Genomic DNA, 20,290 nt, shown 5'->3' with positions numbered 1-20,290 from the left:
AATAATGAATTAAATAAACGCTCGGAGACTTAGCACCGTCTATTTGCCTAGAGGAAAAATTGGTAGCAAATAGTATATAGAAGTTTTTTTCTTTTGTTATTTTATTCGTATACATTTTGGCAGTGGTTTAGCTGTGACGTACATACCTATATCGAATCAAAACGACTATTATAGTATGGCAAGCGTTATCGCAGACAGACACACAGAATATCGAAATAATATATGTATATGAATAGTTTTAAAATAAATCGAATAATTACAAATCTTATATAATCTGAATAGTGGTGACAAATGGTAAAGGTTTTGCCAATTTGATGAGTAACCGTTTCAACAATAAAATCAGATAAATTGCCAAACTCTCATAGGAAACGATTGACTTGAAGTTACAAATAGCCTAGTCTGACCAGCGGCAATACCGAAATACTCCGAATAAATTGTCTTTAATCAAGTTTTCATAATTGTTACTTCATTCATGAAAAAAAAATAAAAAATATTTGTTTAAAAACGTAAATTCAATAAAAAAAATACACTTATTTAAATTTTAAAATAAATATATCCAATAAATAGAATAGTTGGTATTGATATTGATTATCTTTTTTATCATGAAATCAAAAAAAATCTCATACTGGTTTTATGTATGCATATTTTCTTAATAAATCGAATGTTAGTCCACATCGTATGTATAGTAAGACTATGATATTCATATATGTACATCATCATCATCATCATCATCTACAGCCATTCACCATCCACTGCTGAATGAAGGCCTCTCCAACACGCTTCCAGTCGTCTCTGTTTTGCGCAACTCTCATCCATCTCACCCCAAACATTTTCCTAATTTCGTCTACCCATCTTCCATGCGGTCTTAAATATATGTACATACTTATTATATGGTAATAAATTGGTAATAAATTGAAAATAAATTGATTTTATCCATTTAGTGCGTCCAGAATATATGCCGATGAATACGTTCGTGAAGTGTTTGCGACGTCCATGGGTTTTTCCTCACCGCAAGGTGGAAAAGTCGGAAAAGCGTTGATGTGCGGTTGATTATTCATGTAAAACGACGCCGTGACAATAAGCGTATGTAAATGTGCGACCCCCTCACATAACAAACGTCTGCCCGACCTAAAATATGGGTCAGGTCAGGTGTGCTCAAGTCGTACGCAAACTGCAATATTATTTTTTTTATAATGTACAGCTTATATATTATTATTTTATGTTATGTCTAAAAGAGCATGCAGCCTATAATAGTAGTTTTGTGAAGCCCGAACTATTGTATATAAATTTCAACTTTTATTTTAACACAATCAAAAAAATTTGCTTTTGACTTATCAGCTTAGTTTTTAAGGAAACAACGTTTGCATTGTGTAAGGCTGAATTGTATATTTAAACACACACACAAAACCATATAAAGCTCTTTCAAACCCTCGAAACCCTTCTGACGAACCCCTCGACAGACGCCTCAAGTCGCCTTCCGGTTGTTCGCGCATCAAATATGAGCCTCCCGTGCAGTTCTAATGTGATAAAAATACGAAAAAACGTATAAAATCTTGATGAATTTCAGTTTTGGATTCGTGCGTGCGAGCCGGTACAGCTGTATCGTGTTTATATTTAAGTTTTCCGATCGATTGCTTTATTATTGTACGGTACGTTTTTGGCCTTCACGGACCGGTGGAAAACTTCCATAATTGCTCCACATATTTTCCTTTCGGTCGCATTAGATTTTGGTTGTTTCGCACGTTTGATTCATCACGACCCATCAATTAGTCGAATTTTTCCTTTTTCGCCGTCTTTTTCGCATCGCCGCTCGTTGATTTTCCTTTTGTTGTGTCCAAATGGAAATATTGATACTTTGTGTTCGAGTTATTAGATTGTCTGCTTTTGTCGTTTATGTACAAATGACAAAATTTGTTTTTCATACCTTACAATATGATTCGTTATAATATCATCAAAATATACAAAACTTTTTTCATTATATCAAATAGATTAGACACAAAATAGATGGCCTATACTTTACTATTTATAGCATATATGTATGTACGTATGTATGTACATACTTACATATTTTATAAATAGTATCGGAAGGGTTTATTAAAATTTCCCTGAAAAGATTTTTTAATCGTTATATAATACGTATCTTATTTGGGAATGTCGATGATATTCGACACCAGATCTGATATCATTGACCAAATAATTTATCAAAAGAAATTCTTCTAAATTGCATTTAATACCACCAGTAGGCCGGGGCGAAAAAGGTGAATTATGAATTTTCATCGATAAACATAAGTAAAATTTCATCGTATCAAAGTTACGTTATATAATAAAAAATCATTGATTTTAAACAATGTCGAAAAAGTAGAGTTTTTTTAGAATAGCTTTATTTTTCGAGAATAGCTCATATTTTTTACTATTAAAAAAAATAAACGCTTAATTAAATTCACATAATGATGTTTATTTGAGACGATTATGGTGAATTTTGAATAAGTCGCCGTTTCACTCGAAAGTCCCCATATTAAGTCCATCGATGAAAATCCAAAATTCGCGTTTTTCGTTCCGACCATACATACATACACACATTCATATTCGTTTAAAAATAAAACTAATGTAGAATTAATGTGTATCTGCTAGTTGGTAATATGTAGACTATTATCATAATACTTTTTATTTAAAGTTCGAAAGCTTTTTAAAATGGATATTATTTTTATTTATTTATTTTATTTTATTTTATTAATTGAAAAATCAACAGACAGGATGTACAGAGATAGGTATAAAAAACACAAAAAGTAAATAAATAATATATGTAACACCCGAGTCCAAAAAGTACAAAAATAAAAATAAAAAAAAGTACATAGAAACAAACGTATTAACCACTATTTTAACAATTTTACTTTAACTCAAATTTTCTCTCCCTTTGTGTTCTTTTTTTTAAAAAAAAAATCACAATTTCTTATCGGAATTATGTATGTATGTCTGGCAACAAATTATTATTATTATCGTATAAAAAGTACATAGAAACAAACGTATTAACCACTATTTTAACAATTTTACTTTAACTCAAATTTTCTCTCCCTTTGTGTTCTTTTTTTTAAAAAAAAAATCACAATTTCTTATCGGAATTATGTATGTATGTCTGGCAACAAATTATTTGGTTAGGTAATTCCAAAAGTGGTCAGTAAAAAAATGAAAAATTTATCAGTATGTAATTAATTATAAACTTGATCAGCAATTTATTCTAAATGATCTTTTTTTTATTTATTTTTGTTCAATAAATAATTATTTTTTTATCAGTAAGTAAATCCTTTTTGATCGGTATTTTATTTAAATACTGATCAAAAAGGATTTTCTATCAGTGAAATTATAATTTTTGACAGTTGGATGATAGACAGCACTTATTTATTTAAGGGTCAGGTTAGGTTACGTTAAGATAGAGTTGGCCGTATTCATTTAAGATTTGGCTGGGTTAGGTTAAGTTAGGTTTGGCCCTATTCACTATTCATTTAGGGTCAGTATATATTTATTCATGACAGTGAGACTGAACTGAACCTGGAGCGAGGGGCGAGAACCGAGGGGGTTGAAAACGGAGAAGGGGGAGATTATTAAAAAAAAAATTGCTAAGTGGCAAAATTCATCAGGATTTTTTATACTAGAGGCCATAATGCGACAACTGACAATTTTCTGGCTGTCAAAATGAAATGATCATTTTTAAATGATATTACTGATCATCTTATAATAATCATCGACCGTTTCATTTTATTATCTGATCATTTTGGTTTAGTTTAATAACTGAGTATATGACAAATGATCACAGAATACTGATCATTTATTTACAATTTATTTATTTTTCTTGATCAAAAGCTGAATAAATTACTGATCAATCAAATACACGCCATTATAAATCATGTATACATGGTGTTCTCACAAGAATTCGTGAATTATTTTTAGTTTTCTCGCCATGTAAAAGCCCTGTATCTTGCCACGATTGTTAACAGGAATACCTAAAATACACACAGCATACGTATTCTAGACACAGTTATTTTACCTCATATAATATGTTACTAACCCCCGAGGCAATGAAACGCGTATATTACGCTACCAACTATTATACTTTGGCCGCCTGTATACAAACATGTCAAACATTGTATTGAACCGACAAACAAATATGTGTAAAACTTGCGTTTTCCACATTCCAGTCTGTCGCGATGTACACGTTCGATGAACGAAACTGTAATTTCCACTCGGGAAAAATCAATATGACGTAAATATTTGCGCCCTTAATTCAAATGAAGCTTTTGTTAGTTTAGTGCTGCAAAAGCGTGACACTTTGCAACGTACATAGACGAATCTTTCTTACGCATTTCTTTGTTAGGTACACACCAGCTGATCTGGTGAAAAATCGATTTTATTATACAGACATAGTTCGACCAACGTAACTTTTTGGTTGAATGTTCAGGGTAGTTGTGATTTTTAATTTAATTTAATTTTTGCCTTTTTGGATGTGCGCAATCCTTTGTCGTGTCGTTTTTAATGGATTGGTGTCGTTTTCGAATTTTAAATTGGAAAAACAAAAATAAAACTGAAATGTGTGTGAGTGTATGGGCGTCGCACGATATCCGCATGGGCGCACATGCGCCGCAGACGCCGCAGTGCTACGCGGCCTTTGTCTGCGCTCACTTCAAGGCTCGTTTTCACTCGAATTTCAAACGTTTACAAGAGCAAAATTGACGTTAAAATATTTTCAAAGATTCAAATTTGTAATCAGCGTGAAAAAATATCGGAAAATTTTGTGAAAAATGGTGGAAATCCTAGCGTGAAGTTCAACATGTATGACGTGTGTGCCGACCTGTGTGATTCGTCCTAACCAGGAGAGCTTCGTACGTGTTTGGTTTCGTATCGTGTTTCGATCGTTTTAAATATGTATTTTTATTTTTACGGGAGTGTATTTATTGCAAGTGCTTTGTTGAAAAGGAATCCGTGATTTGTTCGGGCGTTTCAGATTTAAGAGCCAACCTTGCACTCTCGAATAGCATTGTGGGTTTGTCGCTTGACATGCAAATTATGTAGCTGCATAATTTGTTGCTTAAGCTGTGTAAAATATCGTTCATATTAAATCAATTTGAAGCGCTTTAAAGTTTTGCGGCGACAGTACGTCTACGGCAGCAGTCAAAGCACAATCGATATTCAAACAGAGCTTTTACATAATGAAACAATCGAATTTTTCCTAGAACTTCGATCAATAGTGTATATGTATGTATGTACATATATATGCTTGTACGTGCTAGTGGGAGTAAGTTTTTATTGTGGAAAATTTTCTCGTTTTTCCGAACACTTTTAAATTCCTAGACGGAAAAGTCAACGTCCTCGTGAAATTCAGGATGCTTGTTGGAACGATGTACCTTTTTACATGTTGTAGCTTTCGCCATTTTCCCACTAGGTATACGTCGTCATGTAGTTTTCTTTCTTGGCAGTTAAAATATTCATTGTATCTATTTTATGTACATGTAGTGGAGTAGATGATACGTCTAAACGATAAAAATACCCTTTTTTGCAGTTAGTACCTATAAATACTATATTAGATTAAGTATTATTAATAATATTATTAACAATGCCCATATTTGGCAATGTTTAATCGTAAACATCGGTTAAGATATTCGTCACATTATTTTATATTGTATGTATGTAATATTAGAATTTGGTATATCTGATATTATAATGTTCATATCAGAAAATGCTGATTCAGCCAAATACGTACCTACAGCTAAAACAAGACATCAATTTTGTGCCGCATTTTTCATGATTGGGTATTTATCTACATATCGAATTGATTAACTAGCACATCGAATACTTCAATTGTATTTCAGGTGTTTTTAGGTCTCATTTGTAAAATAAAGCCTGGCTTAGGCAGGTCTTAGTATTCATAATGTAATATATTTTGTACGTGTTTTATTTTTTTGGAAGATATTTTTGCTAATACTATTTTGTTGACGGTTGATGTCAATTACATATAATAATATATTCGATCAACGAGTTGAACAAAAACCTTATTTTTCACCGTAATCAGTCCGGTTTGGTTATAAGACAAATGTTTTTGAACGCCTGAAATTCGCACGAGTATACATACATACATATCGTATGAAATAGAGGGTAGAGCAAAATTAATTATTAAAAACTGTAATTTTTCACGGGGCAATCCGCTTTACTTTCACATTATTTTTTATACGCTATTGTGGGCTTTTAAACCACCCTTCATTATGATAATTAAATTTTATTGAGGATCTTTTTTAACGCGTACAGGAAGAGAGGGAGAGTGAAACGGGCGAAAAAAGTTCTTCCAGCCCAGAGTGCCCACTTCTAACGATAGCTTTTCTGACAAAAAAAAAACGGAAAAAACTTTCAAGGTTGACTAAAATAACGCGAGTAACGCGTTTTTATAATAGCTCGTACCTTTAATAACGAGAGCTTTCTCTGGATATTGCAATTATGGGATCTAAAAATGTTTTTTGCCGACATTGATCTATCGGCTGGATTATATGTACATACATACTTCATGGCATGCTAAAGTTTTTATTTTAATTAAAAATATAAGCATATTTTATGAAAATAATTTTTCCACACATTTGATGCCCGAGTGCTATGTCCGTTGATGTTTCAACGGGTGGTTTTGACAATTAATTCATACATGAACCACACCCGAGGCTATTGTTGCTAGTGTCGCAAACGGTTTCGGCATGCGCAGGCCTTGCGGTAAATCTGTATATTTTACCTACACTATGTACATATGTAACTATTTAGTGTGTTATTTATTGCTGCCCCCTCATTCCATTCCCGCACGCTCGCCCGGCCGTCTACGCACAAATGAGCATATTTATGTATGTATGCGTGTTTTTTCCAGTGTTAACGGCGCAATCTCCTGCATTATTATGAACTGCTGATAATTTTAATATTTACTTTTTGAAATTTACGTACTTGTCCATTAACAAAAGCATACAGGTACATATATAAACATCCTTTCAATTTTTATGTACTTATACATATTACACATTTACATAGTATCATGATATTTACGTTTATATATACATGTGTACATATATCAGATACACTATTTTTACTGACTAAGCAGCCCGTATTCGCTAGTTTTTATTTTGCCGTATATCAAAATAGTAAACATTATACACATATGTATAATGTATACTAGTCAATTTTACTACCTATAATATATAAAATGATTTAAAATATATTATACGTATATATTTTTTTATAAATATAATATGATTTTTTGCGATGAGTTTAAAATAATTTCACTTGAAATATCCCAGTTATTTTAGACGCATACATTATATATGTATATACATACATATGTATGTATGTATATACGTAATGAAGGATAGAGTCTGCCCACGTATTTATCCATAGAGTGTAGGCGTATTGTTCTTTTCCTCGAATAAATTCACTTTTATTTACGATTTTCCGCAAAAGTATGAATACATACATATTAAAATTTACATTTATAGCTATGTAAGTAAATACAAACATATTTTATTTTTGTTCCTATTTTTATAATACTTCGGTAAGTTGTATAACATTGAAGAACTCGTATGAACTCGAGTATGGATCTTAAATATATCCTTAAACACATATATCATGTATTCTCGATACAAAGTACTATCCAAACTTACTCTTATATTTTATTTATTTAATCTCCGAAGCTCATTGATATTTTGAGTGGAAATTTCGTATTTATATTTTATAACGAATCGTTGAAGGACCTTAGGAAACTTATCCGTTGTCCTTCTTATTTTAACAATATTTAAATGAATTTATTCAAATCTATTCGAACGCTTCGCTGCACACAGCCACGATCTAAAAGCGAAGCATTTTGCCGGATTTTTGCGAGGAAAACGCTAAAAATTAAATATATGTAATTAGTTCAAGGGCCAACGCCTCTATGAGAACATGCGACACAAATTAAAAAAAAATTGAAACCCTATTGTTTAATAAAAAAAAATAGCACAAAAATCGTTGATGTTTGAGAAAAACACTAGACATCGTTCTGTAAATCAGACTGTGACCCACTTTCGGCGTTTCCGCGTAAACTTCTACGCAAAATATGTTTATTTATTTGTTTATCATCTACGTGGTTGAAATGGAAGTATGTAGGTGATCCCTTGAGATATGTTTTTTGTTTATTTATGATCTCAGTACGATATTATTTTTATCTTAGCAGAAACGATATGAAATTATTAATCGCTGCATACCCTGATATCGATCATAAAATGATTACTAGTGATAATCCGTACCGACACCGTTTGCTATATTAACTCGATTTTAAGTTATAAACGTTTGTATTGGTACAATAATAATAATCGTAAATGTTAAATGTGCTGTTTCATAATGCAGAGCGTATTGCGATGCGTATCCCAACTTCCATCAAACTCAGAATAATTTCTCTGAAAAGAAATTCCACGTGTGGGTGGATAAATACATACATATATACATATGTATGTACATAGTATATCCCCAGTAGCTTTTACCGTATAAAAGCTTTAACGTGATACATGTTCTGAACGCGTTAATACACATTTCTCGGAATTAAAGCTAAGGAATTTGCCGGCTTTTATAACCTTTTTCAGCATTTGGTTTTCTATTGCTAAATGTTAAAGATAAAAATATGAAATGTATCTTCGACGATTTTTCGTAGAAGAATTTTCGCAAAATATTTCATCTCAGAAGCGATGGAATTTTTTGTTGTTTTGATATTCAATATTGCAAATTTTTGTATAAATAATATGTTATTTACCTATACAAACATACATATGTGTGTACATACATAGTTGTTCTCCCGGTCAATCTGCTACTTAAGTATTTATAATTGGAAACAAATTACCACAAAAAATAATAATTTATATTTGTTTTTCTGTAACTATCGTGCGTAATTTAAAACAAATTGAAGTTCAATAAATGAGCCGTTATATTTTTAAGTGGGATAAGTCCACTTTTCTTCATTTCGAGAAACATTTAGCAAAACATTAAATATAACGTTTTGTGTTTGACAATATTTAATAATAAGATACAGTGTGAAAAAGATAAAGTTATAGGCGTGTATACAATTAAAATCTGACAAAACGAGAGGGTGGCTGAAAGTCAAACATATAAGGCTACTAGCTATCAAACGTCACCATCTACAAAAAATACCCAAATTTAGACGTGTTCATTACAATTATTCACCATTGAAATATCAGAATCGATTTAAATTTGCATCGTTGACCAAATCGCGCAAAATGGCAAAGTTTCAAAGTGATCGGAATGCTGTATTAATAGATACTGAATCGTTAGCGAAATGAAACATAGAAAAGCCTTGTAAAAAATACTGGTGGCCTGTAATACGTTTATTCTACTTATCTAAGATTCTGAATATATTGAATTAAAAGAATTGATAAAATTTTGTGAATTAAGTCGAACAGAAATAGTTTTGAAACTGAAAATTGGACTTCCGCCACTTTCAAATATAACGGCTCATATATGTACATGAATAAGTAAATAAGTATATATGTATATAAAATAAAGTAAAAACAGTCCCAGTCTCCATCAAGTTAAGGAAAATTTTACCAACGAATATCAACTATTCTTAATTCGGAACCCATTTATCTAATTATACGTTCATTTATTTAGAACTTAAATTGAAGTATTTTATTTTGAGTATAAAAATCCGTATTCCCGTCTCACTTAAGGCCAAAGTGGTGATCGTGTTGTGGGGTGGATTTTTGTCACTCAACTGTAAGCTGGCGCAATGTATGTATGTATATTTGTACAAATTGAACTTAATATACTGAAATACGTAGCTTTTTAGTGCCTCGTATATTAAATTACGGTTCATAAGAGATTTATCGCCAAAGGCTCGTTGAAAATGGACTAATTCTCGGAAGCAAAGTCATTATGCAAATAGGAGGCGGTTGATATCGTGTATTTTATTTACAGAGACATTGCCTCCGCACGTACAACGATTTTCCGCGACACTTTTCCGAGAATGCAAAGCGCCCACGCGTCCAACCATAGGTTTTCCGCATGCATATTATTTTTCCATGCTGTTAAGCAAGATACGCATTAGTTATATACATATATGTATATATATATATATATATATATATATATATATATATATATATATATATATATATATATATATATATATATATATAGATTTGGAGCGGATGTGAAACGGTAGCCCGCGACGGGGTGTGCCCTTATTCAGGATTCCCTCCTGGCGGCTAATGACAGCTCGAAAGTATTCCGGCAAACGTAACCCTTAGCCTTTTCGCGGGGGTGGAAAATCCGACGAAGGGTGCGTTTTCCATCCCCCTTCGCTCAACCCGATCCCTCTCTTTCTGACTCTCCCCTTCTCACTCTCATCCCTCTTTTCGTCTTCTCTAGGGTGCGTTAAAGCCTAGGGGGACTCCCCGAACTCGTCCTTGGCACAGATATTTCGTATGAGGGGTACCCCTCTAACCAAATTATTTATCTGAGCCGATCCTGACCGAAGGAGCGCCAATCTAATTTTTACAGCCTTTGTCGAAACGATTGTTGCTTATTTTAGAAAATTTTACTGAGCGAAATTCGTATCGTTTATGTGAGATAAAGGTCCTTTGATCCGTTCAAATTGTCACTACCCCGTTCAAGGTTTGCGCATTTCTATTACAATACATACATATATTATGTGATCATAGTATTTGAAACATATTTGAATATTTTTGATAATATTTGTATGTCATATAAATATTTTGATCATTGTATTTTATTTATTTATTTCTTATTTAAATAAAATAAAATTACTCGCATATAAATATTGTAATATTAGAAAAAAAAATTTACAAACTACACAGAGTGGTCCACGGGAAACGAATGGTTTTAAAAAATCAGTACTCAATCAATTTTTTTGTGCAAACATTATTTATCGACATAAAAATATATTTGATTTAAAATAAAAAAAAAATAAATGTTATTGTAAATTAATGTAAATACATACATATGTATATTTATCAAAACAAAATCATTTCCTATTCGCATATCTGATATTATAACTTGTTAAAAATTATATAAGAAAAAAGGTATTTTTCTAAAGTCAATAAATTTCATTCGTGCACATATTCATCCCATACAATTTGTCCCAAAGCAAAAGCGAAAAAGGCAAACTTTAAAAAATTTTAAAAGCCTCTTTTCCATGCAACATTTGAACAACTTTTTTTCATAAGCCGTCATGCGTGAGTAAGCACTTTTAGCGCCCGTTCAAAAGTGATTTGTCGAATTTATACCCCGATGAAAAACCATTCATATACTTACATATGTTTGTATGTGGTTATACTTGAGTAGACACAAAAAATTAACGACACCGAGCGTCTTTTCGTATTGCGGTCGCGTCCCTTCGGGAATCGAAACCGCTCCGAGGGAAATTGGCCTCGCAGCACAAATTCCGCCGTAAAATTCGTACATCGGGATCGATGTTGGGGTAAAAAATAATAATTTTAGGTCAAAATTATGCGAACACGACCATCAGATCAGACGGGGTCGTCTCCCGACCGTGCCAAGATACAGTCATACGGCGACGACCAGACCATTGCCAAATCTGAGAACATGCTTTCATCGATGTGGCTATATGGTGGTCGATTACGACCACCATTTCGTATATAGGGAAACACGTCTGTGGAGATTTTGAAAATTTGAAACTCGTCCGTCGCCTACCTACCCCCCCGGTCTGACCCGAAATCCTCAATATTATCTCATATTAAGTATCGATACTGAATGTGTCTTCTGGCATCCTGAATAACCCCCGTTTTACTCCGTGTAAATGTGTAGGCTTATGTTATACTGCGTGGATCGTATTTGAAGAAACTTGGGTTTGACCTATTAACGCAACTTTGTCCCGTATAAATCTAATCTGTAGTCTTTAACGCGGAAAGTTTTGTTTCCAAACTCGTATTTCAACTTTGAAAAATTATTTTTTCCCTGAAAGCGTTTGAATTCATCGATGCTTTTGGCTGGAGACGTATGTATGTACATATGTATAAAATATAATATAGGAATAATATAAAATATATATGTAGGGCTGTGGAATTTCATGATGTATGAAATTACTTAATGGATTTGTATATGTATATGTAAATACGTATAATATATTCTATAGTAAAAATATTAAATATTTTTCAAGAAAACTTTACTTCATAGCAAACATTAAAAATTTTTGATATGGTAAAAAGCTCGAAATGGAATATGCAATTTTTGAAAAATATACATTTTCGATTCAAAATCACTTGTATTGATTTTCAGTGTACATATGTGTAATATAGTCGAAAGCTATTATAGACGTCAAGGTATTGAAAAGCTTGTTGTGCTTTGGTGTCGTCTTTCAGGGCTAGCTAACCAGAATAACACGATCCGATAAGCGGTGAATTGACACACTAGTAATGGAATCGTGGTTGAATTAAATTATGCAGTGATATTCAAACTCTATTTATGATTTTTTAATAATAAATGTATGTATGTATGTATGTCTGTAGGTAATAGATTTTACATGCGTACGTGATTTTTTGAATATAAGTATGTGCAATGATCGATTTGCTTGTATTTAAATTGAGGAATAATTATTATATGATGAAAAAATTGAGATTCTTAAAGAAAGTTTGGTATGAGTGTAAGAAGGATGCAGTGATAGAAGTTAAAGGATGGTAGGATAATGGAAAATAGAAAGATAAGTATGTAAGAGGAGAAAGTATAGAAAATATATAATACTAAGAGGAAATAAGTATTTAATAGGAAAGCCCAATAATTATTAGAATTTTTGGTGGATACTTATATTTATTGGTATATGTACATAATAAGGTATTCTGAGACAAACGGATATTGTGTGCGGATTATTTTTATTGCAAATCACTGTTACGTTCAGACTTACATGATATTTCAGTTATTATATAATATTATTTGTATATAAGACTGCTTATAAGAGGCTTGTTCTTAAATTGGCATAACTCTTATATCATTCTAATAAATTGTATGTATGTACATATGTACATACATATGTAGATCTCAATCGTACGTATTTTTTATACTTATTACTTATCTGATAACTTATTGAGGTTACTTTTACTTTTTCTATGTACGTAGTATTATAGATTAAGTTTTGTAATTATGCAAAACTTCAAACTCGAGGTTTTTGCTGATTCAAACTCGGAATCGATCACTGATCACGTTTTCATGATATAGAAAAAATGTGTGTGTGTGTGCGTTAGTATGTGTTTCTGTGTATTTTGGGGATTTTTTGAACACCGCTAATCCTATCGAACTGAAACTTCGTATTTATCGGTTACTGGAAGGCTTATCGATACGACGTAAATTTTTTTCAAATTTTTAAATTGACTGGAAATCGTACCTCCCCTTATAAGTGTCCTTATTTTTTCTTTTTAAGTTTTTGAATTCAATTATCTCTCAAACCGCTCAGTTCATCAGACTAAATTTTTTTACATGTAATAAAAATTTTAAATTTTATTCAGTTGTGTTTTTGAATATTTTTACCTCAACCAGAAGTAGTACTTTAACTCTAGAGAATTAAAGTTTTTTGTGGTTTTATCAGAAAACTTTCGGTGTATTAAACTAAAATTTCATATCTAGAAGTTTAACCAAGTTATGTAAAAAATTTGGTGAACACCCATCAACCGTAAGAGGTAATTTTTCCACTTAAAAAATCAAAAATGTTGTGACCTCACGATTTTTTCTACACTACTGACGCACCAAAATGAAAATTTATATTTGAATTTTTTGTATATTTAACTTAAGAGTTGATATGGTTTTGGTTAGATTGGATGAACCGAAAGTACATATTAATATTTTTTAAAACAATATTTCATTATTTTATTTTGACCTTTTAAATTATTTATATATTCTTGAAATTTAATATGTATTTATAATATTTATATTGATATCAAAGAATAAAAAATTTTCAACAAAATCCGATAGCCAAAAGTAGAACTTTTGTTTTGTGTAAGTTTCTTTACATTTGCGCCCACTTTGTATCGAAAATGCTCTCATGATTTTTTTTATATAAAATTTAACGAATCTTTACTCATGCTTGAATACAAGATAATAACAGTTACTTGTTTATCATATTTATTTAATCGACACAGTTCCGGGGAACGCCAGGTAGCTTGTCAAAGATAGTATTTATTCGTTGAGTCGTTTCAGCATAGTGACACACACCAATTTGGAGTCGGCCAATCAAAGCGGTGACATTTGAGACGTGAAATCGCCAGAGTATAAAAAAATGCGGCAGTTTTGATTGATTGTCCGTGCTCTGTCTAACCCCCTCGCTGCCATCGTCCTGAGCAAGTCGTAAAACAAAATCGTGACGTAAAACCGACAGGTTGGCGGGGAAAGAGAGGGTTGGCTGTTGGTTCAGAAGAGGGGTCGTAATTGTGCGTCCTTGCAAGGACGACGGCTCCCGGAAGACCGAGTTAAGGACATTAAGCAGGCTTTTGCGGCTGGGGGAGAATGTGTGTCAGCGTGTCGGATAGGGGAGAACACACGGAATAAAACATTGGGGGTGCGTAGTGCCCCCGTTGGTGATCTAGGGGTTACTGGCACGCTTGAGACAATTTATGATGGCGAACGATTCCAAATCGTATAATTCGATTACATGCTATTGTTTTTCACTTTATCTGTATTTTTTTTCTCTGTTCGATTAACAATTGATTTATATTTATTTGGTGGAGGTGACTGAATGTATTCGGACTATTTTTAGAATGATTTATTTTCGTCTTCGGTTCTTATTTGAAATTTCGTTATTCGTCGTTAAATCTGAAATCAAAGCTTTTTTTATTTTATACCATTTCATCGTTTTACGGAAAACTCTTTATACGGAATTGAATAATAAAATCATATCGATAGAGTATCGTGTGTGAAAAAATTCGACTTTTATTCTTATATAATTCGTATGTATTTATTTTATTTTTTATGTTTATTCTTATATATTTATTCTTATATTTGACAGATTTATTCTTATGTATCTTTTATTTAAAATACTTGAGAGATGAGGCATTGCCAGTCAGTTTAGAATATTACAAAGCTACGCACATATGTATGAGCCGATATATTTGAATGTGTGGAAATCCAAATTTCGGTTTCAAAAACACTATTTCTGTTTTACTTTATTCACAAATTGCTATCACTTCTTTTAATTTGATATGTCTAGAATTTAGGAAAATTAGGATAAATGTATAAACAGGCCACTAGTATTTTTAAATATTGTTAAATGCAAAGCATCATATTTAAAGTTTTTACGATATTTCTTTAAATGACAAAAAGCGGACTTATGTCACTTTCAAATACATATAATGGCTCATATATGTATGTACATATGTATGTATGTATGTATATGAAATAAAATTTAAAAGCGGAAATTTCGCATAAGAGAATAATTCATCTATTGATATTTCTTTTCATGTGTATATTTACATAAATAATTCCCTTACGTTGCTTTAGTATCGGTTAATATTGTGATCAATTTATTGCGTAATCTACATCAGACGTTCAATTTGTCAAGTCATTGAAATACAAATATTTTAAATAAAAATGTCGGGCTATTTCATTTAACGTTTACCGTCGGAGTATTGTGCAGGTCACGGTATACATATATTTATTTTCTTTGAATTCAATTTCAACTTGTCATAAACTCGTATCAAATTTGACGTATGTACTACCGGTAGTATACTTATGACAAAAGCATAATTTATGTATGTATTCTATGCAATCCGAAGCACATTCAGATCAATATCAAAGCGAACGGAAAGCCGTGATTTAATGAAGCGTTCTGATTTCACATTTTGATTTATTGATTGAAACGCCGGCCGTGAAATGTATCGATTAATGACAAACAAAAATAATTGGAAAAAATGGTAAAACACAAACGTTGATAACATTTACATACACATGCAAAAGTGTTTCAACGCACTATCTCTATATCGATTTTCATAGCAATCTCGTTAATTTAAAAGTCATGTTACGAAACCGACGTTACTTTTCCGTTTATTGTTTGTGTGAAAATGTATTGGTATAATTATTTTCCCGGCGAAGTTATCGTCTTGCGGGATTCGGTACTTTGGAACATGTTAATTTTATGTCGTTTTTTTTTTTATTATTTTTTGTTTTCGGAAAACTGCCAAATGTGTACATTGTTACAATGAGTCACGATGAAAGAGTGCAGTGGGGATTTCCCATATAAACTACCCCATAGCTCGGTGCCAGCCAGACTGTCTCGCCCCTCTACATACTACATATACCTTGAGGTGGACTATGTAATACTATAGTTCAATACACTGTGCTAAAATGGCTTTGCGCCATTTCTTTCCGAATAAAATTTCGCTATCTTTATTGTAGTGTTTTTAAATTTAGCTAAATTTTCTTCATTTTCGCCAAATTTGGTCGAAATGATTTTAGAATAATCAATATAAAGATATTAAATCATTTAAAATTTATATCTCGTATATAACTTTGGAGTTAATACATAGAGCAGTGATAGATTTCATTTAAAATTTTCTACGATTGAATTGAATTTATGAAATATTGAGGACAATTTTTGAAGGTTGTAGTAATAGCACTCAAAACACTTATGAATAATAAATATTTCAATATGAAGCTATTAGAACAAAAATATATACCTACTAAACAATCACCTCCATTACAATGAAATATTATATAACATCTGTAATTCATCTGTAAAATTTATTCTTTATTTTTTTGAAAACATTGCATTGAGTATCAGCGTATAGTTTTTTTTATATTTATACGTGTGTGTATGTACAAATTGTACATTTAATACGAGGTAAACCTATTTAATACGTATGTGTAAAAAATGGCGTTATATAATACTTGAACTTAATCTATTTCAGATTGAGTTTTTAGTTTTAGAGACACGCAAATCAGTCCAGGTGAAATATTTATTTTAAGAAATGACAAATATTGGGATTCATCGATGTCTTGTTTGGGTTATTTTGACGGGATACGATTTCATTTATATAATACATGTTCTTTTAGTATATTTTTAATTTTTATTGTTAGTAAATGGGCTTTTATTTTTATTATAATTAAGTTATTATAAATTTTATTATAATATTAGTCGCTTTATTCAATTCCTCACTAGGTCAAATACTTCATGCTAACTGCAGTGAGCCTTATCATCGTCTCACAATACGTCATTTGCAAAACTTTTCAATTATTGAAATGCATCAAAAACGAGTCGACAAATTTGGTCAAGTATCATCAAATTGAACACGGACCGGATCAAAAGCCCTGGCTTTCCAGTCATAATTGGAAGAAAGTTACGTATGGAAGCTTTCGTGTTAAGTCGACGCTTTAAGTGACCTAATTAAACTTTTAACACAATCCCCTCTAAATCCATTCATATGTACATATATTCAACAGCATATTAGTTGACTCCAAATTTATCATATGGCGGGGTACAATGGTGTGATGATTTCGGTACTCGTTGTTGAATTTTTGCGGAAAATTCGGAAAAGCTTTAAGCGTAATAATTGATGATGCGGGAGAGACATAGTAATCTGCGTATTAAAATGTAAACGTCAATCAAAAAGTTGCCGTGTGTACTTTTTTTTGCGGTTTTAAGCTTTAATCCTACGGTTTTAAGAATGCGGCTTACTATTATATTGTACCTTCAACTTGATCCATTTTAATACGTTTTTATTTAAATATACATCAATAGAAAGTTACACTATTTTAGTTCATTTTCTTTTCAATACGGACACAATTTGCGCAATTTTAATGAAGTTTTCTTATGAAGTCACAATTTGATTCGAACTATGATTGAAAGCTCCAAGTTTTCAACTTGATTTGAGCCGACAGATTCATTCAATTTAAAATTTTACTACGAATGCTGATGTTGAATAGTATTAAATTGAATCAACATAGATTTTTTTTAATCAAACTTTTCTGATTTTTTCTGCTATATTGAAATACTTCAATATTTTCTTGTTACCTTGCAAATCATTGCCTCTTTGTGAGAAATAATCCAAAACGCTACCTAATTATGTATGTATGTATATGTATGTATGTATATGTATGCATGTATATGTATGTATGTATGTATGTGTGTACATATTTCGTGAAGTTCCAAAGATTTTCTATATGGGTCCGTTTACTTTGAAGTATTTTCCACAAAGCTCTTCATAGACAATTTCAGCGCTTGTCAAACGGTGAGGATGACCTTGACGGGTCGTCTTTCCGTCCGTCCGGGTTCACCCCCTCCCCTTCGTCCCGCGTTTAAATAATTTACGTGGTCCGGATCGATTTGTGAGGGCACATAGGTAAAAAGACTACATATGTACATACATATATACATATAGTCACCCGCGGTGTGTTCCAGTGGCGGCGCGAATCGATCGCGGGCGACTCTTTCGCACAGATAACAAACAGCCAGCGGCAGCACGCGATACCTCAATATAACGAAAAGTACGCCGGATAAGAAACGCGGGCTACTCATGCGCTCGATTTGCAATGCGACACTCTTACGTAACGCGGACCACATTTTACACGCTTTAAATCGACGCGCCGCCACTGAAGGACGCCGAACTTTATTCTGTAACGAAAAATAAATCAAAACGACACATATAGATATATTTTATAGCAATTTTTAATGTATCACATATGTATGTCGACATTTACATAAATGATTTCTGGCCGCTATGAGGCATTGGGACAAACTTTTTCTACAACGGAATATGAAACTAGTCTTAAAATTTTGACGAAACACCTCGGTTATTTTGTATTAAAAAAAATCTAAGCAAAGGACATTTATTTTTCGTATAAAACAAGTCTGTTTAACCTTTTTGGGTCACTAGGCCGCATAACAACTTTTAAGCATCCCGGAGGCGCAAAATAGTTTTTTTTAGGGGGGGGGGGAAGCCAATCTTAATTTTATGGGGAATGATGACTCTTTCTTACTTGAAAAACATTTTTTTTTTATAAGAATATCAGAAATAAATTATTATCCCTATTCAATATACGTAATAGAAAAAAACACATACACCAGCGGCAAAAGTAAAAATAGTACAATAGTAATAAGTGATAACATTTTTACTTTATCTATGTACTTAGTAACAATCGATGAAATTTTGTGATCATGCGAAAATTCTAGCTCGAGATTTTGACTGATTCGAACTCGGAATCGATCACTGATCACGTTTTCATGATCTAGAAAGAATATGTGTGTGGGTGTGTGTGTCTTTGTGTCTGTGTAGGTATTTTGGGAATTTTTTGAACACCGTTAGTCCTATCAAACTGAAACTAAGTATCGGTTACTCGAATTCTTATCGACACGATGAAATTTTTTTTTTCATCATTCAATTTTTAAGTTGACCGGAAATGGTACCTCCCCTTATCCTTATCGGAAAGGTGTCCTCTTTTTTAATTTTTTTGAATTCAATGATCTCTCAAACCGCTAACGGAATCGGACTTTTCGGAATTTTTTTACATGTAATAGAAATCACAAATTTTATAAGCTAATATTTTTTAGTATTTTTATCTGAACCGGAAGTAGTACTTTTACTCTAGAGAACCGATTATTTTTATGTTTTTCTCAGAAAGCTTTTGGTTTACTGAACTGAAATTTCATATCTAAAAGTGTAAACTTTACCAAATTATGTATAAAATACCAAATTATGTATTAAATTTGGTCAACCGGAAGTGGAAGTTTACTCTTGTTCGATTTTTTTTCCAATATTTTTTCGACCCCTTAAAAATGTGTGTTCTTCACGGAAAAATTCAAGTACATATAATTTTTGTATCAACGTGATGAAAATAAAAAAAAAGTCACTCAATTTAATAAACCGGAAGTGAGATTTGTTCCTCTTAGAAAAGGTCAAAAATGTTGTGGCCACTATTCTGTCTACACCCCTGAACGTATCATGCTGAAAAATTATATTTGGGCTTCTTTATGTACTAACTTAGAACTGATAAGGTTTTGGTCAGAATTCGTAAGCCGCAAATAGTATTGTTTTAAACAATATTTCATTATTTTATTTTGATCTTTTAAATTATTTTAATCTTCTTGATATTTATTGTTTATAATACTGATAGTGATTTTATGTAATAAAAAAAATCGAACTAAATACGACAACCGGAAGTAGAACTTTTGTCTTATGCCAGTTTTCATACATTTGCCCTCAATTTGTATCGAAAATGCTGTCATAGTATTTCATAATGCTGCCGATATGTGTGAATGTGTTGGTCACATACG

This window comes from Arctopsyche grandis, chromosome 4, assembly GCF_051622035.1.
Source record: "Arctopsyche grandis isolate Sample6627 chromosome 4, ASM5162203v2, whole genome shotgun sequence".
Classification (NCBI taxonomy): domain Eukaryota; kingdom Metazoa; phylum Arthropoda; class Insecta; order Trichoptera; family Hydropsychidae; genus Arctopsyche; species Arctopsyche grandis.
This window is presented reverse-complemented; position numbering follows the sequence as displayed.